The 26,033-nt window shown below is 40.4% G+C and overlaps 1 long non-coding RNA gene across 1 annotated transcript; it reads left to right on the top strand.

The window, feature by feature from the left end:
- Positions 1 to 84: 84 nt before the first annotated feature.
- LOC112448877 (uncharacterized) lies at positions 85 to 25,833 on the top strand. Its single transcript, XR_003037343.2, has 3 exons — positions 85 to 253; positions 9,856 to 9,999; positions 25,623 to 25,833. It is a non-coding gene; the product is annotated as an uncharacterized lncRNA (long non-coding RNA).
- The last annotated feature ends 200 nt before the right edge of the window (positions 25,834 to 26,033 follow it).

Below are 26,033 nucleotides of genomic sequence, written 5' to 3'. Positions count from 1 at the left end.
GAATCAGATCTTACCCAGTAACTGGGCAGACTCCCAGTTACCCCCTTGCAGTATCTATGATGGCATAATGGGGGGCTTTGAACATGAAAAATGGTGAAGGGGAGTCAGAAGTTCTGGGCACAGGCCACCTCTTTCTTGGCAGTTATTTAACAGCATGTGAGTTACCTCACTTCTCAGCTTAGATTTCTCCCCTACAAAATGGAAATAATAATATCAACCTCATAGATTTCTTGTGAAGATCTAATGGAATGATGTAAGTGATAAAGCACGATAAAGTATGAATGTGTTTATAAAAGTAATACCTGTTATTGTTGCAGAGAGGTAATATGCATGAAAACATCTAGACTATTCTATTCATAAACTATAACTGACGTTAGGGTGCCATGATGTATTAGACAAACAACATAGCCTGTCAAAGGCAAGGGCCTCACAGATGGAAGAGACTACTGAGGAGTACGAATTCCTGATTCCACAATTCTGAAACAGGTTATGAGAAGTATTTATCTCAATGGGTCTTAATCTCTCCTTCCTCCTCCCTTTATTTCCCCCTTCTCAAGGCTTGGAGAGCAGGACTTAATTCAGAGTAATTCCAAACACTAGAAATGAAGGTTTTTTTCCCTCTATACCAGTCCCTGGGAGGACAGCAGGCTGAAGAATGCCAGGAATTCTTCCTCCGCCCAGTTAGGAATGTGTCCTGCTTGAGGCGCTTAGCAGGAATGTGAGGGCTGCCAGATAAGATCCAGAGTTGGTGGTTGTGGGGTTGTTGGAAGGGAGGGAGTTCTCCTGCAACACCAGGCCTTCTTCAAGAACCCACGGAGACTGCTCTCTGGGTGACAGCAGAGACCAGAGCTGATGTTGCAGGACTAACCTCTGCAGACAATGAGTGAAGAAGCAGCTTAGCCAGATGTTCAAAACAAAGACATAGCAGTGTTTTCTGTCTTTGGAGGAAGCACTTTGTGATCAACACAGACATGGGCTTGACTGCAGACTTACCAGTTAGCTTCATGACCTGGGTTAGGTACTCTGTGAGCTTGACATTCCCCATTTATAAAATGCAAAGAATACTACTACCTACATCTTACAGTTGTGAGGATTGAATAAAATAATGTATATTAAATACTTAGCATAGCAATGAATTTGGGCTATTGAGAAATAAAATATTTCTTGCCATATCAATAAATAAGGATGTCACAGTCATCAGTGACTGCAGCCTTCCAATGTGAGCTGGTGAGCCCTAAGGACACTCAGGAAGGAAAAGAACATCTGCTATCTAGCAGCATTAGGACTGCAGCCACTTCCTACTGGGAGCCCCAAGGGAGCTCAGGATGTTAAAAAAAAAAAAAAAAAAACACCACAGGATACTGCCCCTGGATAGCTGAGAAGATGCTTATGAAAGGAATGGTTTCAATGAGCCCAGACTCTTAGTCTTCCCATTTGTAGAAAAGCACTAAATTCCTTAACTTGGGATGTCTGGCTTCCTTTAATCAATAACTTAATTATTTAATAATTTATTTAAATATTTTATTTAATAAATGATTTATTTAAATAATTAAATAATTAATCAATAATCTTTTGGTGTTCAGACTACTTGCCCTTTGTTGCAAAACTTCTCTTTAACCTGGTTCCTCCCCTCGCCTCCTTGGAGCAGTTACTTGAGCAGTTACTTGGAGCAGTTCTCTCAGGGTTACTTGAGATGCTGCCTCTTGGGCTGAAGTCCTAAAAATTCCCAACGAATAAAACGTAACTCTCAACATTAAGGTTGTGACTATTCTTCAACTTGACACTATAAAGCCTATTTTTAGATGACTAGCTTTTAAACAGTGTCAGTACCCTGCATTTATTCACTGTTACAATGTACAGTGCGTTTCATATTTGTTACCTCTTTGAATTGCATTAAGCCATAGTATGAACTTTATTTTGGGGGGCACCAAAATCACTGCAGATGGTGACTGCAGCCATGAAGTTAAAAGACTATGACAAACCTAGACAGCATATTAAAAAGCAGAGACATTACTTTGCCAACAAAGGTCCGTCTAGTCAAAGCTATGGTTTTTCCGGTAGTCATGTATGGGTGTGAGAGAGTTGAACTATAAAGAAAGCTGAGCGCCGAAGAACTGATGCTTTTGAACTGTGGTGTTGAAGAAGTCTCTTGAGCGTCCCTTGGACTGTAAGGAGATCCAACCAGTCCATCCTCAAGGAAATCAGTCCTGAATATTTATTAGAAGGACTGATGCTGAAGTGGAAATTGCAATACTTTGACCACCTGATGCAAAGAACTGACTCATTTGAAAAGACCCTGATGCTGGGAAAGATTGAAGGCGGGAGGAGAAGGGGACGACAGAGGATGAGGTGGTTGGATGGCATCACTGACTCTATGGACGTGAGTGTGAGCAAACTCCAGGAGTTGGTGAAGGACAGGGAAGCCTGGCTTGCTGCAGTCCATGGGGTGGCAAAGAGTTGGACATGACTGAGCAACTGAACTAAACTGAACTGAATAGTATGAACTTGAGTACTCTTGGGATGACTGGTAGATACATACATCTTTTAAAGCAAGTAACAGAATGTCATCTTTGGTATTTATCACAGGCCTGGTCTTAGCTTTGTCCACAGCATACCCATATCCCAGTTATTCCAGTGAGCTTCCAGTCAGGAGAAGGCTGCCCCTGCCCTCCCTCTCCCCCTCCCCCTAACTCCAGAACACACTGATCTATTGGACCAGAGTAGCTGCTGCTCTCATCCAATTTCCAATGGGAGCCTAGAAGAAGCTATTGTTAGAGGTCAAAGAGAAGCTCAAAACCTTCAAGGATTCTATCAGGTAGAGCTGCCCCTGGGGCAGCCATACTGCTTACTTGATCCCCATATACCTGGGTCTCAAAGTTTAACCTGTATTGGATAAGATCTGCCCTGCCCTACACCCCCAGCAGACTTCTCTTTGCCTTTTGCTTTGCTTCTGCCAGCCTTTCTGGCAGCTGTGTCAAGAAGGCAGGACTCCAGCCATCTTAGCCCTTGACTTGTTCAGATAGAACTCCTGTAACAGCATGGTTATGCAAACTGACCCTGACCACCTTGGTGTTCCTGGAACCATGTCTCTGCTGCACTTTCCCAGATCCCTAATCTGATACCTACATTTACATTGGATCTGTTATGTCCTCCCATAGACTTGGTCTCGGGTTTTCAGTCCCCACCTGGCACAGGGGTGAGGATGACAGCTCTGACCTATCTCCTAAAGCCTCCATGAGCTTCTTTACAGTCCTTTCTTCCCCAGGATTGGTTCGCTTTAATATCAGCCATGTACTCTGGACACAGAATTCCATGTCTGTCCATCTGTCCTAAGCCACTTCAGTCATGTCCAACTCTTTGTGATCCTATGGATCATAGCTCACCAGCCTCCCCTGCTCATGGGATTCTCCAGGCAATACTGGAGCAGTTGCCATTTCCCTCTCCATCAGTCATGTACTCTGGACATAGAATCTCATGTCCAGAGGAGAGCAAATGTAACTCTCCACTACTTGCCTTAATGCTCCCAGGCTGGTTCCCGCAAAAGTCATCCACCTCTCACTCCATGAATCTCAGAGAAATTTCAGTCTTTACTGGCAGTAAATATTTTCTGGAAAAACACAAGACTATTGCTTTTATTGACCCTCTTGAATTTTTAAGGGCATGGCCTAAGGCAAGCCGAGACCACACTTTTCTGAACTGGCAAGCAGACTAGTGAGCAAGGACTAGGCAATGGCCTGTGAAAGGGACACAGGATGGGGTTTGGAGAAACTGCCCAGCATGAGAGTTTGGACTTAGGGCGAGGTTCAAAGGCAGATTCTGAAGGATGTAGCCAGCTCTCTCATGGTTATGGCCTTTGTTGGTGCTAGATAGGAGATATGCCAAGGAATGATTAGATAGGTGGTAAGAGAACAGAGGGCTGCCTACGTGTGAGCAGGCTCCAGAAGACTCATTTATGGGAGTGGGATCCAGGCCCAGGGAGAGATGGAAAACCAGGGCCCCAGGCTCTAGATATGGTTTGGAGCCATGTCAGGTATTCAATGACCTCTTTAAAATATCTTACAGCATCAGGCAAATGTGTGCCTGATGCTGCAAGCAGCCTTAAATACCAGCCTATATTTCTTCCCCAAACACCTTCTAGTAATTTGTCTACCTTGCCTTTCACTCATGACCATATTCATTCACTGCTTCTTCTAGACTATTCAAACACTCTAACTGCCTTCAATTTTGTCCAGTACTACCTTCCACTCCACTCTTATCTTTCACTTCTTATCTCGAGATATAATGTTTACCCAGGAATGTTTTATGTGTCCCCAAACTATTATATTGTTTTTCCCTCAAATATGCTGATCTTCCAGTCTTCCCCATCTCACATACTGGCACCAGCAACTGGTTTTCTCAAGTCAGAAACCTAAAGGAAATCATAAGCTCCCTTCACTTCTCCACCTAATATATGCATATGTCACACAGTGGCCATCCCATCTTTGTTCCGCCTTTGAATGGACTTTGGGCAGTGGTAACACCACGTGCTTACCAATATAAAATTCTTCTTTTCTGGGCATAAGAGAGACTACATTTCCATCCCAATTCTAGTTAAGTTTAGCCATGAAACCAGTTTGGTCCAGTGAAATGTGAATGAAAGTTCACATATTATTTCTGGGCTAAAGCGGGCGAAAAAGTCTTTCTCAATTCTCATTGCCTGAAATAGCTCTTGTTCTGATGTGTTGAATGGAGAGGTCTTGTGTTGAGGTGGTAGAGTCACCAAATCAAAGAAACCTGTGTGCCAGAGGCATTTTGGGAAGGCGGCTGCCTTGGAGAGAAGCTTGAACCCACAGTAGATGCTGCATGATTGAGAAACAAACTTTTGCAGTAAGCCACTGAGATGTGGGGGTCAGAATCATCTAGCTCATCTAGGGTCATTTGTTAACTGCGGAATCATCTAGCTCAAAGGCTGGTGAGCTATGATCCATAGGATCACAAAGAGTTGGACATGACTGAAGTGGCTTAGGACAGATGGACAGACATGGAATTCTGTCTTAAATCATCTAACTGCGGAATCATCCTAGCTACAATTGCTAAGGTCCACTGATTTTACCACCTAGTGTTCCTCTCCCCTCCAGTCCCTCTGTTGCTCTAGCTCAGGACCTCAACATTGCCCACCAGGACTATCGGAACAGCTTTAAAATATTCTCTGTGCCTCCAGTTTGGCAACTCTCAGACTCATCCTCCAAACAGACACCAGTGATCTTTATGTAACTCAAATCCCACCATGTATTTTGGGTTACTCTATTTTACTGGCTTCCCATCACTGATATAACAGGTATGTCATGTTATAACATGGCCTGCTCCCTATGTGCAGGCATGATAAGTTACCTCAGTCATGTCTGATTCTTTGTACCCTATGGACTGTAGCCCACCAGGCTCCTCTGTTCATGGGATTCTCCAGGCAAGAATACTGGAGTGGGTTGCCATGTCCTCCTCCAGAGGATCTTCGCAATCCAGGGACTGAATACACATTCCTTATGTCTTCTGCATTGGCAGGCAGGTTCTTTACCACTTGCGCCACCTGGGAAACCCTGGTCTGCTCCCTACCCAGCCTCGTTTCCTACTCCTTTTTCCTTACATTTTATTTTATTTTGCCATGCTAAAAGCTCTAGTCTTTTTTTTTTTAATTCTTTTTTAAATTTATTTATTTTAATTCGAGGCTAATTTCTTTACAGTATTGTAGTGGTTTTTGCCATACATTCACATGAATCAGCCATGGGTATACATGTTTCCCCCATCCTGAACCCCTCACCCACCTTCCTCCCCATCTCATCCCTCTGGGTCATCCCAGTGCACCAGCCCTGAGCACCTTGACTCATGCATCAAACCTGGACTGGCAATCTGTTTCACATATGATAATATACATGTTTCATTGCTATTCTCTCATATCATCCCATCCTTGCCCTCTCCCACAGAGTCCAATAGACTGTTCTATACATCTGTGTCTCTTTTGCTGACCTGCATATAGGGTTATCATTACCATCTTTCTAAATTCCGTATATATGCATTAGTATACTGTATTGGTGTTTTTCTTTCTGGCTTACTTCACTCTGTATAATAGGCTCCAGTTTCATCCACCTCATTAGAACTGATTCAAATGTATTCCTTTTAATGGCTGAGTAATATTCCATTGTGTATATGTACCACAGCTTTCTTAACCATTCGTCTGCTGCTTCCATGTCCTAGCTATTATAAACAGTGCTACAATGAACATTGGGATACATGTGTCTCTTTCAATTCTGGTTTCCTCGGTGCGTATGCCCAGCAGTGGGATTGCTGGGTCATATGGCAGTTCTATTTCCAGTTTTTTAAGGAATCTCCATACTGTTCTCCATAGTGGCTGTACTAGTTTGCATTCCCACCAACAGTGTAAGAGGGTTCCTTTTTATCCACACCCTCTCCAGCATTTATTATTTGTAGATTTTTGGATAGCAGCCATTCTGACCTGCGTGAGCTGGTACCTCATTATGGTTTTGATTTGCATTTCTCTGATAATGAGTGATGTTGAGCATCTTTTCATGTGTTTGTTAGCCATCTGTATGTCTTCCTTGGAGAAATGTCTGTTTAGTTCTTTGGCCCATTTTTTGATTGAGTTGTGTATTTTTCTGGAGTTGAGCTGCAGGAGTTGCTTGTATATTTTTGAGATTAATTCTTTGTCAGTTGCTTCATTTGCTATTTTCTCCCATTCTGAAGGCTGTCTTTTTACCTTGCTTATAGTTTCCTTCATCCTTACATTTTATAACCAGCAGTACTTAAACATTTGTGATTTCCAAAATAATCCATGCTTTTTCATGTTTCCATGCCCTTGCTTATGCCATTTCATTTATCAGAGGCATCTTTATACACCATTCATCCACTTCTTTGCCTGGCTAATTGCTTATTCTTAAGACTAGCTTCAGCAATATGTGAACTGTGAACTTCCTGATGTTCGAGCTGGTTTCAGAAAAGGCAGAGAAACCAGAGATCAAATTGCCAACATCTGCTGGATCATGGAAAAAGCAAGAGAGTTCCAGAAAAACATCTATTTCTGCTTTATTGACTATGCCAAAGCCTTTGACTGTGTGCATCACAATAAACTGTGGAAAATTCTGAAAGAGATGGGAATACCAGAACACCTGATCTGCCTCTTGAGAAATTTGTATGCAGGTCAGGAAGCAACAGTTAGAACTGGACATGGAACAACAGACTGGTTCCAAATAGGAAAAGGAGTTCGTCAAGGCTGTGTATTGTCACCCTGTTTATTTAACTTCTATGCAGAGTACATCATGAGAAAGGCTGGACTGGAAGAAACACAAGCTGGAATCAAGATTGCCGAGAGAAATATCAATAACCTCAGATATGCAGATGACATCACCCTTATGGCAGAAAGTGAAGAGGAACTAAAAAGCCTCTTGATAAAGGTGAAAGTGGAGAGTGAGAAAGTTGGCTTAAAGCTCAACATTCAGAAAACGAAGATCATGGCATCTGGTCCCACCATTTCATGGGAAATAGATGGGGAAACAGTGGAAACAGTGTCAGACTTTATTTTTCTGGGTTCCAAAGTCACTACAGATGGTGACTGCAGCCATGAAATTAAAAGACGCTTACTCCTTGGAAGGAAAGTTATGACCAACTTAGATAGCATATTCAAAAGCAGAGACACTGCTTTGCCAACAAAGGACCATCTAGTCAAGGCTATGATTTTTCCTGTAGTCATGTATGGATGTGAGAGTTGGACTGTGAAGAAGGCTGAGCGCCGAAGAATTGATGCTTTTGAACTGTGGTGTTGGCGAAGACTCTTGAGAGTCCCTTGGACTGCAAGGAGATCCAAACAGTCCATTCTGAAGGAGATCAGCCCTGGGATTTCCTTGGAAGGAATGATGCTAAAGCTGAAACTCCAGTACTTTGACCACCTCATGCGAAGAGTTGACTCATTGGAAAAGACTCTGATGCTGGGAGGGATTGGGGGCAGAAGGAGAAGGGGACGACAGTGGATGAGATGGCTGGATGGCATCACTGACTCAATGGACATGAGTCTGAGTGAACTCCAGGAGTTGGTGATGGACAGGGAGGCCTGGTGTGCTGCGATTCATGGGGTCACAAAGAGTCGGACACGACTGAGCGACTGATCTGATCTGATCTGAAGACTAGCTTCTCACTACCTTTTCTGGGAAGACTTCCTGTTGGATTTAACACCCCTCCTCTGTACTCCTTTCAGCATCATCCACATCTACAAACCACCAATTACATTATATTGTGACCCTTGATGGATCTCTCTTCCCTCGAGAGTAAAAGTTTGACTGGATGGATGCCTATCAGTAAATGCTCAGTTATAAGGAAATATTGAGGTAAGAAGATTAAGTGGTGATGTAAATGCTCAGTTCTCATTCTTGGATACAGGATTCCAGAATGATGGGCTGTGAATTCGACATGAGTGTTCAGTCTCAGAGATCAATCACTCTAGTGGATATCCAGGTCTGGCAGGAGTAGGGGGCGGAGGTCTGACTTCATGGCAGAATTAACCAATTTTTGGTTAATTAACCAATTAACAGAATTAACCAATCCCTGTGCCAGGGATTACTCACTTTCTGCCCTAGATGAGATTGGCTCAAGAACCAGAGGGACATTGCATTGAATGGGCACCATGAAGAGACACAACTTTGAGAATCTTGGTAAGGGGGAGGAGAGGAAAGAAGATGGCATCTGACATAATCTTGTAAAATCATTACCATTCTCAGTATATTGGGCTTAGGGAGCAAGCACACGGTTTGACGTTTTTGAATGACTACAATCATAAATGCACTAACTCTTGCTAGTTGTGATAGCTGTATTCTACTAAGTTGCAGGAAACATGTTAGCGATCAATACATAACCTTGTTTTACCTGTTTCTGTTTAAAGACACCTTATTTACTTATTTAATAAATATTATGGATTCATTAACATTGAACTCTTGACCAGCAACACTATAACTTAAACCTGAACAAAGCTTACCTAACACACATATCTTGTCTATAAGGTGCTTCCTGTGCTTAGGAAGACTAGAAAACACTTCAGCACTACACTAGGGAATTATTTTACACAATGAAATCACCTAAAAAAGCACAAAAATTTGATAAAAGGGCACTAAGAAGACCACCAAAAGGACCAAAAAAATTTGCTTACAGTGTGAGAGCTGACAAAATAAGGCAGCATTTTCCCTTGTTTGTCCTCAAGTAGGAATGCATATGTCAGAGGACTCAAATTTTTCACTGCTCTGCCCATATCCACAATGATGATGAAAGTGCTGTGAGTATTGGTTTTGGAGTTACAAGTAAATTTCAGCAAGTAGGCAAATTTGCAAATATTGACTCTACAAATAATGAGAATCCACTACAGCTACAATTTACTGAACACCTACCACATAGCTTTGAACTAGGAGCTTCATAGATACACATATCATCAAGTTTATCAACTCCTCACTATTCAAATGAGATGGCTCAGAGTTAACACTGGTGGATATATCCTTAGATCCAAAGACTATCACCACTAGAAAAAGTAGGACTTTATTAAGAGACTAAACCATACAATTTTCACACCAAGCCTAAGCACGCATGTATTGGGCTGGAAACTTATGGGGTTGGGCTTCTGCTCCTGTTGGAAACCTCTGACTCAATAGTCTGGGCTCTTATAGAAAACTAAGAATGTATTGCACACTCAGCAACAAGGCTACAGAGAAGCTTTCTTATAGGGAACATGCCCCGCAGTTAAGAGTACAATGATCTTTCCAAGCAATATGATGAGAAGCCAAAAATGGTCAAGTAAACACATTCAAAGAAAAAAAATATGTCTTTCAGGGCATTGACGGACTCAGTGGGGATCCAAGAAGTTAGCAAGCTTTAGAATGTACCATCTGAAACATCATGACTTGTGAAGTGATAATGCTGTCCACTCATCTGTGCATTCATAGTCTTCCCATCTGCTGCTTGCCTTCCATTCAGGTCAGTCTGGACTCTGTTTCTAACTGCATGGTGCTCATTATGCCTCTTCATCTTTACTCTTATCACTATGTCATTCTCTTCCCAAGCAAATTAACCTTGACTGGCAAGTCTCAACATGTCTGCCACTAACCTCTCTTGGATCTCCTCAGCCCTCTGGGCCTTTTTTTGCCTTGGAAGGATATGGATCACCCAAAATCTAGCTCACTTTTCACCTCAACTGTAAAAGTGAAATAATAATGGACACTGGTTAAGACTTAGCCGGATAGAATGTGAATGTGCGTAGCATAGACCTGGCACAAGGGAAATGCTCTACAACTTTAGTGTTTCTGAATCTGAATGTTTTTCACTTTGGTTCATATGAATTCACTTTTATTATCCCTTCTGAGGCAGATTTTATGAAGAAAAGAATAACATCACAAGAGAAAAGGCAACAACAAGAAAGTACATGCTAGGGGATGGATTTCCAAATATTGAATTTTATGGACCAGTGCAAATTCGCAAAACTCAGCAGTGGCCACAGGACTGGAAAAGGTCCATTTTCATTCCAATCCCAAAGAAGGGCAATGCCAAAGAATGTTCAAACTCCACACAAATGTACTCATCTCACAAGCTAGCAAATTAATGCTCAAAATTCTCCAAGCTAGGCTTCAACAGTATGTGAACTGAGAACTTTCAGATGTTCAAACTGGAATTAGAAAGGGCAGAGGAACCAGAGCTCAAAATGCCAACATCCATTGGATCACAGAAAAAGCAAGAGAATTCCAGAAACACATCTACTTCTGCCTCATGGACTATATTAAAGTCTTTGACTGTGTTGATCACAACAAACTGTGGAAAATTCTTCAAGAGGTGGGAATACCAGACCATCTTACCTTTCTTCTGAGAAACCTATATGAAGGTCAAGAAGAAACAATTAGAACCAGACATGGAACAATGGACTGGTTCCAAATTGGGAAGGAGTATGTCAAGGTTGTATATTGTCACCTTGCTTATTTAACTTATATGCAGAGTACATCATTTGAAATGCCAGACTGGATGATGCTCAAGCTGGAATCAAGATTGTCAGGAGAAGTATCAATAACCTTAGATATCCAGATGACACCATTCTTATGGCAGAAAGCAAAGAGGAACTAAAGAGCCTCTTAATGAAAGTGAAAACGGAGAGTGAAAAATCTGACTTAAAACTCAACATTCAAAAAACAAAGATCATAGCATCTGGTCCCATCACTTCATGGCAAATAGATGGGGAAACAATGGAAATAGTGACAGACTTTATTTTCTTGGGCTCCAAAATCACTGCAGATGGTGACTGTAGCCATGAAATTAAAAGATGCTTGCTCCTTGGAAGAAAAGCTATGACTTTTTCTACATGGTGGGCTTCTGTGGTAAACATGACATGGAAGTTTTCTGTATTCAGACAGCTCATTGTGTTTTTGTGGGTTTGTTTTTTTTTTCATCAGAAAACAGATCTGGGAAAACTCATGACCAACCAGTACCAATCCAGTCACTGTACCATAGGTTAGCTTTTAAGAGCTATGGCACATGAATATTTAGTCACTGGTGTAAGGTCTAATCTGTGCTTGTAAACTCTGAAGGAAGAAATAGAAGGGTGTCACATTTTACAGAGGTTGGGAATATAGAAGCAGAAGAACAGAAATAGTTCCCCTGAGCAAGCACCTTCTGGCTATAGGGCAGTGAGTGAGCCAGTTTGAGAACTGGATCCCAGGCTGGTTATTCTTAGTGAGTATAAGCCTTTCATAAAAAATCCTTCTAGAGGTCATCATTTTTGACAATGAAGATCAATGATATTTAGCCCCAAGAGACCTGAAATACAGGGCACAAGTGATTTGAAGCAGTTGTCTAAGTGTGGAGATAAACCTTGAGGAAAGAGAGGGGGGTGAAAACCTGGCTACACTTGGGGAGTTGCTCTGTTTCTCACCAAGATTCAAAAGAAAAGAGCTGAGTGTTGTGAAATAGGAGCTTTCAAAAGTGCTATAGAAAACTTTTAGCACTGTTAAACACTTGGAGCACTCAGCCAACAAAAATAAAACATTTGCTCTTATTCTGAAATCCCAAACTAAACTCAGGTCAGAGTAACAGTTGTGTTTCATTTTTAGCATGCCTTAGTGAGAAATTGAGGAAAATCCCCAGGGACCGATAAGTCCTCTGTAACATGTTGAATTGTTAGATTGGATATATATATACACACACACACATACATATACCTGTGTGTGTGTATATATATATATATATATATATATATATACACGCACACACATATACACTCACATTTATATGTATATGCACTATACAATCAAACTAGTCAATCATAAAGGAAATCAAACCTGAATATTCATTAGAAGGACTGATGCTGAAGCTGAATGAAGCTCCAATACTTTGGTCACCTGATGCGAAAAGCTGACTCATTAGAAAAGACCCTGATGCTGGGAAAGATTGAAGGCAGAGGAGAAGGGGTTGACAGAGGATGAGATGGTTGGATGGCATCACTGACTCAATGGACATGAGCTTGAGCAAGCTTCAAGAGATGGTGAAGGACAGGGAAGCCTGGTGTGCTGCAGTCCATGGGGTCTCAAAGAGTCGGGCATGTCTGTGCAACTGAACAACAACAACACTATACTATATATATATAGTATATCTATATAATATAATCTATATAATATAGTATCTTCCTAAAAGTCACAATTAAGGAAATGTAGCACCTAACATAAACTATTAACTTGTTACAATACAATAGATCAAGAGTCTCATATGATAATCTCTAATGTCCTGGCCTAAAAGAGATAGAATTGAACAAAGATGCATTCTATATTCCAGAGGAACTCTTCAGAGTTCAAATAAGTGTTTTACTGAAAACAACACTGCATCTTCCAGGGCCTCTCTCTTGAGAGCTCTTTGCCCCTGCAGCATCACATTGCAAGGATGAGGGGAGAGGCGTGTGAGTGTCAGCTTCCTAAACAAAGTGGGAATAAGACTGAAAAGAAAATGATCAAGAAATCATAAGCAGAAGGTTCTTGTCACAGCATTTTAGGATTAAAAATACAAAGATTTACTAAAATTAGCCACAATGTAAAACCCCAAAGTAGAAAGATTTAACTAAGGCAGATGACCTCTGTGCTTTAGACAACTTTATCAACTTTGCTATAAACCATAGCAAGCAAATTAATTATTCCCAGATGCTGGGGATGAAGAATGCTTGCTGAATTGTTTTGCTTCTCAAACTCTTCAGTATAAACACACACTCACAGGATTGCATTCCCTTTTTTGGCTCCCAACATGCAAGTAATTATACACTGTGCAGGATAATAGTGGATGGGCTCTCCTTTGAATACCAAGCAAGTTCTGGGTTCTGTCAGCCTGTTGGATACCATGACCGCAAACATTTTTCTCTGACAGTCTTTAGTAAAAACCTGTAAACAAATCATTTCAAATTTATAAAAAAAAAATTCAACAAGAGCAGAAGACTCATTTCAAAATTATTTCAAACTCCTTAAGAGCTAGAGAGGGCAAAGTTCATGTCAAATATAGTACAGCTCTTGTCTTGCATCATGAACAGTTTTCTCTGCAATCCCTGTGAGAGGGGGTCAGAAACCACATTAGTAGTTTTTACATTTTTATATTCTTCCCATTTTGCCAATGTGTAAACAAAGGGGAAAAAACAGGTTTTGAACCAACTGTGAATTAAGAATATGTTTAGGATTAAAACATAGATTCTCTGAACATGGCCAGAATAATGTGAGCCTTCGGTCATTTTCCTATTCCAGATCCATATTTTCATAAGGCAGATGAAATGTACTTGGTGTTGGGTGAATCACGGAGGGTTTTTTGGGCTACCTCGGTGTTAATACTTCTTGGAGTAAATAAACTCAGGGGATTTGTTTGGGATCTTTATATAATGAGGCAAAGGGGTGTGTGTGTGTGTGTGTGTGTGTGTGTGTGTGTGTGTATACGTAAATGTTGTGGTGGGAAGATAAGGAAGACACAGGGAAAACTTCAGGAACTGTTAAAGAAAAAAACATTTTGTACAGAAGGAAAGAAAAGTTCTATAGTCCTGCCAGCTATGACACAAATGAGGGAAAGTTCAAGGAAAGTTGATATTTAAAAATAAATAAAAGGAAATTCGGTGAGAAAACAATATTCAGGTCAGGTCGGAGCCTAGAGAAAAATGCTCATTCAGATCTGGGCTATCATCCTGCTTTTTCTGAAGTGAGCAGCTGCTGGTTATTGAAACCAGCCCACATGGTTGGGTCCCTGCTGCCATGGCAACACTCCTGTGTCTGTGCTGGACTGGCTGAGGCACAATGGGGTGGTTCCAGAAACATTCTGGTTACTGTTTAGGGAGGTTCTTTTCTTTTAATTTATTGATTTTTAAATTGAAGAATAATTGCTTTACAGAATTTTGTTGTTTTTCATCAAACCTCAACATGAGTAAGCCATAGGTGTATATATATCCCCTCCTTTTTGATATGGAGGTTTCTTTGTTTTTTATATACATTGGGCAATTTTGATTTGAGGGGGTTGTGGTTGGATATTGAAAACTTTTCCTACCTATAATCTGATTTAAAGGGCAGATTTTCATGCACATAGTAGCATGGAAGGAAAGCATCAAGGTGTTCAACAGGCAAATAACTCTTTTCCAGTCTCATTTAAAATTCTCTTTTTCAAGTCTCTAGTAAGCCCTGGGCATTTGTACCTTGTCCCTTGTATTGTAACCTCAGGATGTTTTTGAAATAATGCTTCAGATTGCTTTTTGTATTTGTAGTTAATAATAACACATGGTCCTAAAAGGAAAAATTGTCATAGTCTTATGAATTGAAAAAGCTAGCTAATAATTAATTGAAGGCATTGAAATTAAAGATACAGCCCATAGATTATATATCACATATGCAGAGCCTCAGTAATTGGCACATTATTGGCACAGTAAGTACTGAACTCACCATCCTAGTTTCATTGGTACCACAACTAACAAATTTATCTACCAGCTAAGTGTAAAGAAAATTGCAACACAATAACCTCATAATGTAGCACAGTAACAGCATAGACATTAGAGTCGAACTATCTGAGTTCCAATCTTGTCACTTATTTGCTCGGTGGTCTTGGACAAGTTATCTAAATTCTTCATGACTCTATTTCCTCATCTGTAAATGAGGATAAGAGCAACCTATCTGGTAAAGATTCTTAAAGGTATTAAGTGAGTTAACATTTGTAAAGTGCTTAGAAACTGTGTTTGGTTAATGTAGAAGTCCTTAGAAGATAGATAGATGGATAGATAAGAATTTTAAAGGACCTCTTTTTTTTAAGACTCTGGGAACATTGTTTGAAATTTAAGACAACATAGTATATTTGTGTACCTATGTTTCCTCTCAGGAAATATTAGACTTCTTATTTAGTGTCTATGGCTTATAATTAAGAGCCATGTTTAAGGCTCCTTGACCCTAACAAAGCAGCTCCTCTGTGAGCTTGGTCAATTTGTGTGTGTTGGGGGAAGTGTTTTGAAAAAATACGTACTGGAGCTTCTTATTCATTTGGACCCCTTCAAGTGCTTAAATGTTTGTTAAAAGCACAAGGCACAGCTCTTGCTAAACTGAGTAAGTGTCAGATGCAGCCATCAGTGAAAAATCTATCCCAGTACCCATTCACTCTAGCAGCAGCCAAGGAGTCTCAGCCTCTTGGAGATGGAAAACCCAGTGCCTTTTCACCTACCTAACAGAGTGAGATGCATCATTTCATCTTTCACATTATTTATTTTTGACAAATAAAAATTGCATATATTTAAGGTGCATGCATATATGATTTCTTATTAACTGTGAAACTGCATTATCTTCCACAAGGGATACAGCCTAAGACTGGTCTTATTGTATGATCCTGTTCTTTTGTTTTTACCAATACTTCCTTCACTTTCTGTTACATGAAAGAGGAATATGCAAAGTACTTTCATAAATATTGCTGGAATATTTGAATGCTTCTCCACAAAACTATGCTATTCCACCATTCAAAGGATTTATAACTTTTTGGAATCTAGTGTATCTGAGGCTAAAAGGTTAACAGTTTAGCCAGTGTTCTCAAATTAAGTCACATGTCTTCAGTTCTAAGAACAGGGATCAAAAGTCACCCTGGGACCTCAAAGAAAGAAATCAACATCTATTTTAGTTTGTCAAATGGAAATCCTATTTTCATACAACAAAGGGGTTTTTCCCCTTTCTTTACAACTATTCAAAGTGGGGTTATGTATCTGGGGAGGTAGGTATGCTTTAGAGCAGGACTGAATGCTGAAAGGACTAAGATTGAAATATACAAAGAAAAAACTCATTTAAAAAATCAAGGTCTCCCCGTAACACATATCCTGTTTTCTAAGAAAACAAATGTACTACCAGATCCAGTAAAACTCTCTTCGGAAAATTTTTAAGAGGCCAGAAGCAAAATTAGAGAAAGGCAGTATTTCTATAGTTAAAGGAAACAGAAGATGTCACCTAGAAGAAACTCAGACTGAGCTGAAGCTCTGACAGCCTGAAAAGATACAGAATTGAGCAAATTGACTTAATTTCAAGAGGTTCAAATGGAAACTTGAAAAAAAGTGGTCTCCTTTTTCTATATTCTACTCCAAGAATTGAAGTGGTCTTATATAAGAATGTTGACAGTAGCATTTAGCTGTACTTAAAAGAGAAGGGAAGCTATGAGGTCCAGGGAAAGCTGCCCTGGAATAACTGTTAGGAGACAAGGGCTCTAGTTTCACTTTGGTCACTTGTCAATGTATGGCAGGTTACTCTCCCTCTCTGAGTTATTAATAACCATGGTGATGGTGGTAGTAGTAGAATCAGTAGCAGCAGCAGTAGTAGTAATATTAGCAGTAGCAATAGCAGTAGTAGCAGCACAACAGTAGAAGAAGCAGTAGCAGTAACAGTAGCAGTAGTAACAGTAATGGCCACAGCGGTAGTAGCAGCAGTAGCAGTAATAGTAGTAGCATAGCAGCAGCAGAGGCTGCAACAGCAGTAGCAATAGTAGCAAGTAGCAGCAGCAGTAGCAATAGCAGCAGTAGTAACAGTTTCTATTTATTGAGGGTCTACCATCATGTGCTTGGCTAGAAACCATACAAACATTCTTTCCATTTAAACTCCATGGTGAGCTTCCACTATAGGTATCATTACCCCCATTAATTAATAAGGAAACTGAGGACCAGAGAGGTTAAGAGATTTGGTTAAAGTTACTTTGTTAATTAGTGAAAAAATCTGGATTTTGAATCTGCAAGGAGCGTATTCCAAAGGCTTGCCCTTCTCTGGGGGAAAATATGGTATGGAGCAGAGCTTCTCAAACTTCAATGTGCTTATGAACCATTTGGAGATGGTGTAAAAATAGAGATTCCAATGCAATCAGCCTGCTGTGATGTCTGAGATCCTGCATTTTCTAACTCCCTCCCAGGTGATGCTGCTGATTCTAAGACACACACTTTGACTTACGTGCAAACAGACAGTGGAAAGAAAGTATACTTTCCAGTCTGAATGCATGGCCTTAGTTTACTCATCTGTAGCACTAATGGGTTTGATAAAATGAGTTTCAAGGTGCATTCCAGCTCTGGAATCCCAGTATTCACTGTGTACTACAGTATTAAGAAACCAGATCACACAGGAATGATTCTTAGCCACATGAATTTTTAAACTGGTTTCAGATGAGATTCTGGCCGTGATTTATGTATCTTTCTGCAGCATCTCTGACAGGTAGGATCAGACTCACTCAAATTACATTATTGTTAAGCTTTAGGCTAAGCTAAATCTTACTGAAAGAGTTCAAAGCACTTCTTTCCATAAGCATCTTTAAAGATTATAAATGTAAAAATAGTTTCTTATGAGAAGCTTAGATGGCAGGGTTTTTCTTTTTAATAACAGAAATGAGAAGTCTCCAAAACCATAATGGTAGCACAATCCATAAAAATATGTTAATGCTTCATCTTAAAGTCTTACAGAAATTGAGGTTTTCTGAGTTAACAAAATAGACTTCATCACAGATGGTATGAATGATAAAAGGAAACAGAACACTAGTGTAGAAGACTAAAAACACTGCTCTTAGCTGAGATGCTGAAAGCCTTTAAGGAAATCTTTCTACATATTGCTTTGCTAAGTGTCGAAGGACAAATGATTTTGATTGGCAAGGGCACTTCAAATGTTTTAGGCAAAGCTTGGGGCCAGAGAATGTGCAAGTTTTATGAAGAGGCCATTTCTAATTAAAACAAATGCCCTTATTAAGATGATTTTCTCCTCATCTTGTGCCTAAGACAGGACGGTGGCACCAAGGAAATTGGTTTTTGCTCTCTTCCAAGAGCTACAGTCTACATCACCAAGTAAGATGCCATGAGCTCTTTTTCCTGAATTCAAATAAGGGTAGCTGTAGGAACAGAACACAGTCTGCAGTCTTTGCATCTCTGAGCAAAAAAGAATCTCCCAATGGTGAGGACCATTAGAAGCCAGATTTGGAGTACTTTATATCAAAGGTTTTAGAAATCAGACATAAATACACATCCGTCTGGAGGGGCCTAAGTATATTTGGGTCTAAAGGAATCTGATCAGGGGAGATTTGATGTCATGGTGTTTTTTATGGTCCTCAAGTGTGGCCTATATTTCTTTAGCCAACTCTCAATTACCCATGGCAGTGATATTCAAGCTTTTTAAAGAGGTGGAGCCACTCTTTTCTAAATGATTTCTCATGAAGAATCCCCAAATGTGAAATAGATAAACCCAGAGCTACTCCATTTAAAGTTTGGGAAGAAGGGTTACCCTCAGACTCTGCAATAGCCACCACAGCTTAGGTTCTAGCTATCTATCACTGCTTAACAAACCATTCCAGAACTTAGTGGTTCAAATATCATTTTCTCTCATCATTCTGTGGGTTGACAACATCGTCCAGGAAGTTCTTTCCTGGGGACTGTCATGCAGTTATAGTCACACAGTCTTCTGAAGGCTCTGCTGCACTGGATGCCCAAGAGAACACCTTTACTTCCACATATAGAGTTACAGTGTCCCTTGATTTTCTCTGTCTCCACATAGCATCCCATCCTCCAGGGCCTTTCAGTGGTAGCTTGGAATTCTCATTGGGTTTAATTCAGTTCAGTTCAGTGGCTGAGTCATGTCCAACTCTTTGAGACCCCATGAACCACAGCACGCCAAGCCTCCCTGTCCATAACCAACTCCTGGACTTGCTCAAACTCATGTCCATTGAGTCAGTGATGCCACCCAACCATCTCATCCTCTGTCATCCCCTTCTCCTCCTACCCTCAATCTTTCCCAGCATCGGGGTCCTTTCAAATGAGTCAGCTCTTGGCATCAGGTGGCCAAAGTATTGAAGTTTCAGCTTCAACATCAGTCCTTGCAATGAATACCCAGGACTGATCTCCTTTAGAATGGACTGGTTGGATCTCCTGGCAGTCCAAGGGACTCTCAAGAGTCTTCTCCAACACTACAGTTCAAAGGCATCAATTCTTTGGTGCTCAGCTTTCTTTATACTCCAACTCTCACATCCATACATGACCACTGGAAAAATAATAGCCTACCTTTGTTGGCAAAGTAATGTCTCTGCTTTTAATATGCTATCTAGGTTGGTCATAACTTTCTTTCCAAGGAGTAAGCATCTTTTAATTTCATGGCTACAGTCACCATCTGCAGTGATTGGGAGCCCCCCAAAATAAAGTCAGCCACTGTTTCCCCATCTATTTGCCATGAAGTGATGAGACAGGATGCCATGATCTTAGTTTTCTGAATGTTGAGATTTAAGCCAACTTTTTCACTCTCCACTTTCACTTTCATCAAGAGGATCTTTAGTTCTTCTTCACTTTCTGCCATAAGGGTGGTGTCATCTGCATATTTGAGGTTATTGATATTTCTCCCAGCAATCTTGATTCCAGCTTGTGCTTCATCCAGTCAGGCATTTAAAATGATATAAGTACTCTGCATATAAGTTAAATAAGCAGGGTGACAATATACAGCCTTGATGTACTCCTCTCCCTATTTGGAACCAGTCTGTTGTTCCCTATCCAGTTCTAACTGTTGCTTCCTGACCTGTATACAGGTTTCTAAAGAGGCAAGTCAGGTGGTCTGGTATTCCCATCTCTTTCAGAATTTTCCACAGTTTATTGTGATCCACACAGTCAAAGGCTTTGGCGTAGAATACACAGAAGAACTGTACAAAAAGATCTTCATGACCCAGATAATCATGATGGTGTGATCACTCACCTAGAGCCAGACATCCTGGAATGTGAAGTCAACTGGGTCTTAGGAAGCATCACTACAAACAAAGCTAGTGGAGGTGATGGAATTCCAGTTGAGCTATTTCAAATCATAAAATATGATGCTGTGAAAGTTCTGCACTCAATTTTGGAAGCAAATTTGGAGAACTGCCAGCATATTTGGAAGACTCAGTAGTGGCCACCAAAAGGTCAGTTTTCATTCCAATCCCAAAGAAAGGCAATGCCAAAAAATGCTCAAACTACCACACAATTGCACTCATCTCACACACCAGTAAAGTAATGCTCAAAATTCTCCAAGCCAGGCTTCAGCAATACGTGAACTGTGAACTTCCTCATGTTCAAGCTGGTTTTAGAGAAGGCAGAGGAACCAGAGATCAAATTGCCAACATCTGCTGGATCATCAAAAAAGCAAGAGAGTTCCATAAAAACATCTATTTCTGCTTTATTGACTATGCCAAAGCCTCTGGCTGTGTGGATCACAATAAACTGGAAAATTCTCATTAGGTGGTTTCTAGGTAATCATACTTCGTACATAGCAGCTAGTTTCTGAGAAGCAGGAATTAAACTGCCAGGCCAGTTAGTGGCTAAGCCCAGAACTGGCACATCATCACATCCAAATCGATTCTGTATTCTGTATTCTACTGCCAAAGCAATCCAAGGGACTCTCCAGATTCAGGAGGGTAGAGGAATAGCGACCTCTCCATGGGAAAGTAGCAATGCCACATGGTAGAAGAGCACATGGTTTGGGAGATACTGTTGCAGTCGTCTTTGGAATATGCCATCTGCCATAGTTGAAATGCACTCTGGTAATAATCTGAGATTGTATGGAGAATCAAAATTTTAAAATAGTCTTAGGTATTCTTAAAAATCCCTGCTTCTTAGAGATTTTCATTGTGATCTGTACAAAAATTGAAACTAGTAAGTTTGGTTTTATTTCTGGATCTTCTTTACTGGTGGGCTTATTAATGTTACACTCTACTGCAAAGTATTATGAGTCGCTACTTGGGGGAAGGATGTGGAAAAGAGAAGGTAAGGATATGAACAGCATCAAAACATTACCAACTCTCCCCTTCCCTCTTTTCCACATCACAGAAAGTGAATAGGACAGATATAATGTGGCCCTAGAAGACTCAAGTTAGAGAGAGACAGACAGACAGAAACTGCAATAACAGCCATTTCTGCTAACTAGTAAAGTGGTCAACCAGCATTTTGCAGAGCATTTTGAAAGCAAGTCTTCTATAGAAAACTACTGGTAAAAACTGCCCTTTGAGGAATGCATACACAAAGCCTCTAAGCCTGCCAGTAGAAATAAGAGTCCTGAAAGAGAAAAATCCCAACCTAGGAAGCTGAGGCAAGAGGATTTCTAAAACCTAGAAGAATCAGAATAGTCCTTTGGCCACACTAATTAGGGATTTCCTCACTTTCTTAGTGAAAAAGGCCAACAGACAGCAGAATCCACAATAAAAGATATATTAAATACAAAATATCCTTTACTGTGTATGTGTGTTAATCGCCCAGTTGCGTTTGACGCATTGCGACCCCGTGGACTGTAGCCCGCCAGGCTCCTCTGTCCATGGGATTCTCCAGGCAAGAATATTGGAGTGGTTTGCCATTCCCTTCTCCAGGGGATCTTCCCAACCCAAGGATCAAATCCAGGTCTCCCACACTGCAGGCAGATTCTTTCCCATCTGAGCCAAATTCAGTTACATATGATAGCATATTTAAAAGTTAAAATTCTCATTTCAGAATAAAGATTTAGTTTTCTCAGCAAATCCACTGGTTGCCTTTATAAATTCCAAAACTAAAGAGCCCTTACAGTTCAAGTTATTCATAACCTCCATTGAAGGCATACTAACTGAGTATTATGGTCAAAATTCTTGTGTCCAGAATGGATAAAATCCTTCACAACTCTTCCTTCCAAGATTGATCTGTATCTGGATCCACCACATGGTTTAATTAACATATCCATGAGGATAATGGAGAAAGAGTCCAGCATGGTCTGATAGTCAGTTTGGGCTCTATGAATTGTCCTCTCTACCCCACTGGAATAACTAATTTGAGCATATCTGAAGGCCAAGTATGATCAGAAAGACAGGTTTAATATACTTTATTACCTACCAATAAGATCTCCTAGAAACTGCTCAATTTATTATTGGCAAAATCTGCTATTACCAGAGAAGGATCTTCAGAGAATGGTTCTCAAAAAGATGAAGTCTAGTCAGTTTTCATGAGATTACATTGTAAGGTTGCCTATATCCTAAGTGTTCAAAACCAACTCCAGTGGGCATGACATATCATGCAGACTTGTGTGTGTGTGTGTGCAGGTTATGGTTGGTAGTGAGGAATTGGTGAGGAGAGAATCAGTGATTTCTAAGAGAAGACAGAAGAAAACTGTTGAGCTTTGAAAAATAATCCTATGAGTACTTTTGCATTTTTTTGAATTTCTGGTATATAGGAGTTTTACGCATAAAACTTACTTTGGAATATGATAGTAGTTTTCTATGTTCAGTTTATTGCAACATGACTCTTCATGGCCAGTCCTCTGCCTCCTGTCCAGTTTTTTTTTTTCTTCTCACTAAATTCCACCTTACCAATCCCTACTCCATGTTAAAGGTAAATGGAATGATATTCACTTTCTCAAATATGTCACACTCTGTCCCAGTTCCATGTCTCTGTGTCTTAAGTGCCCTTCCTTGCTTTGACCACCAGGCAAATATCTACTCATCTTTTAAGAGTCAGTTCAAATATCACCTCCCCTGTTCAGCCTTTCCTCACCTTGAAACTTATTCCTAATCCTTGCCAGGGACAATTGACCATTCCCTCCTTGGTAATCTGTATAAATCTGAATGTATTTCTATAGTAAAGTTACGTAACTTATTGCCTCTTTTTAATTAAATGTCTATTTCCTTTCCTCCCACCAAGAAGTAAGCCTCCAGAGGGCAGCTGCATGTATTCTTTCAGAGACCTGGGACTTCAGCTTTTCAATTAACTGGGTAAAATTTCTCAACTCCTTCCAATAAATTCCACTCATGTTCAAGTTAGTGGAAGTCAATTTCTATTTTGTATAACTACAGAACACTAATGGTTACAGAAATATACTGAAACCGAACCAACTGTCTGAATAGAAAGGTCTCAAAAATCTTAGAGCACAGAGAAAAGAAATCCAAAAAATCAGATGTTGGCAGGGTCTGTCCAGTGTTCTTCAGCGGAGGGTGTGCCCTCTATGAGAACTCACTCAGTCTGGTGACTAGAAAGGTGTTCTCTACTGTGGGTGGAGGACAATTCTACAAACCTCTTCATGGCCGGGAGGATATTCCTAGACTTTCTGCTACTTTTTTTCTCTGATTCCACACTATCAGCTAACCTTATAATCACAAATTCAATTCCCAGGGTATTATGAGATCAGGAAGGAAGTAACATTAGTCATTGGAAAAGAATATCCCCACTGTAAACATGTTCATAACATCTGTAAGTGAATTACATTGTATAGCAGTCCCTTCACAGTTTGGACAGTCTCAATCAGTCTGACAAACATCAGAGTCCTAGCAAAGTTGTTTCTCAACCTGTAAGACTAAGACTGGCCTGAGGTGGCCTCACCAAGGTAGTGTCACCCTCTGAGGCTCCACTGTTTCTCCAGATTATATTCCTCTTTCCTACCACTTTTTCTTATTTCACTACAATTTTCAATAATACATTAGTGGTGGGTAAATCTCTGAGGCCCACATTCTTTTCAATCTAATTAATTGATTCTAACCATCAGCTATAATTAGAAAGGCAAGTGCATCAATATTTGAATGGATAAAGATGTATATATACACAATAGATTACTGCTGCTGCTGCTGCTAAGTCACTTCAGTCGTGTCCGACTCTGTGCGACCCCAGAGACAGCAGCCCACCAGGCTCCCCCGTCCCTGGGATTCTCCAGGCAAGAACATTGGAGTGGCTTGCCATTTCCTTCTCCAATGCATGAAAGTGAAAAGTCAAAGTGAAGTCGCTTAGTCGTGTCTGACTCCTAGTGACCCCATGGCCCGAAGCCTACCAGGATTTTCCAGGCAAGAGTCCTGGAGTGGGGTGCCATTGCTTTCTCCTAATAGATTACTACTCAGCCACAAAAAATGAAATCGTGCCATTTGCAACAACATGGATGAACCTAGAGATTTTTGTACTCAGTGAAGTCATAAAGAGAAAGACAAATACCATTTGATATCACTTATTTGTGGAATCTAAAGTATGACACAAATGAACTTATTCATGAAACAGAAACAGACTCTCAGACATAGAAAGCAAATTTACGGTTATCAAAGAGGAAAGGGGGTAGAGGAGTGATAAATTAGGACTTTGGGATTAACAGATACAAGCTCCTATATAGAAAATAGATAAACAACAAGGTCCTACTGTGTAGCATTGGGAACCATATTCAACATCCTATAATAAACCATAATGCAAAGAATAGGGAAAAGTTCAGTTCAGTTCAGTTCAGTCTCTCAGTCGTGTCCAACTCTTTGTGACCCCATGAATTGCAGCATGCCAGGGAGGTCTGCGAGGCCTCCCTGTCCATCACCAACTCCCAGAGTTCACTCAAACTCATGTCCATCGAGTCGGTGACGCCATCCAGCCATCTCACCCTCTGTCGTCCCCTTCTCCTCCTGCCCCCAATCCCTCTGAGCATCAGGGTCTTTTCCAATGAGTCAACTCTTTGCATGAGGTGGCCAAAGTATTGGAGTTTCATAAACACACACATATATATGTGTGAATCATTTTGCTGTACACCAGAAACTAACACAACATTGCAAATCAACTATACTTCAATTAAAAAAAAAAGCCAAGTGAGCAAGGTTTGGTTCTATCTCTGTATAATAAAAGGGTTTGTTGAGAAAACTGACCATGGAAACCAATAGTTTCTTTGTTTTTTTTCTGTGAAATATAAGAATGGTGTTGGCATGAGCAACACCGCCCATGTGCAATGCCTGGCTTCACCTCTGAAATCCCACTCCCGCCTTTTCTCTCAAGAAAACATATTGAAATATAAATGTGTGACCATGATATTATTGTGATAACCTTAAGTCTTCCTCCAATTCAGTTCAGTTCAGTCGCTCAGTCATGTTCAAGTCTTTGCGACCCCATGGACTGCAGCCTGCCAGGCCTCCCTGTCCATCACCAACTCCCGGAGTTCCTTGGTTTATTTTTAAAAGTCAGTCATTTGCAAACTTTCATATTTTTACTATTATTGGTATTAGGTTGCTTCTGACATAACACAGTGTCCTGTTGAGACCTGTTGATTTAAATATTTAAGGGAGAATATTTCATTAAGTTGTTTAGAAAACTTGTCTAGTGTTTGTAGTATTAACATGCCAACTTTACTCTTTCTTTTCAGTTGTAAGAGGAAGAACAGAACCATGATTCAGTAGTACTGAGAGCCTGGACTGAAGTAACTATATATATGGGAAACCAAGCCAAGTGAGCAAGGTTTGCTCACTTCATTATCTAGAAGTTGTTTGTCTTGTGTACCCCTCACAAATGCAGGCTGACCTTCCTAATCTGGTCAAATAAACAATATTTTACTGAGTACTGAAAGTTTTGAGAAAGTTCAAGTCACTTGACACTGATGCTCTTTTCATTCCAAGATTGTTGATTTAGATCCCTCAGCTCCACAGTGCTTAATCCCTGGCTGCAGGTTACAAACTACAAATGCTGGGTAATACCTTCCTTAGGCCACTTAGGGATTTATCTAGTACTTGGCCTGCAATTTTTGCCTCTTGAATGATAGATCTATCTGATAGAATTT

Source organism: Bos taurus, chromosome 11 (assembly GCF_002263795.3).
Source record: "Bos taurus isolate L1 Dominette 01449 registration number 42190680 breed Hereford chromosome 11, ARS-UCD2.0, whole genome shotgun sequence".
Taxonomy (NCBI): Eukaryota; Metazoa; Chordata; class Mammalia; order Artiodactyla; family Bovidae; genus Bos; species Bos taurus.
The sequence above is the reverse complement of the archived record's forward strand: the minus strand, read 5'-3'. Positions and strand labels throughout refer to the sequence as shown.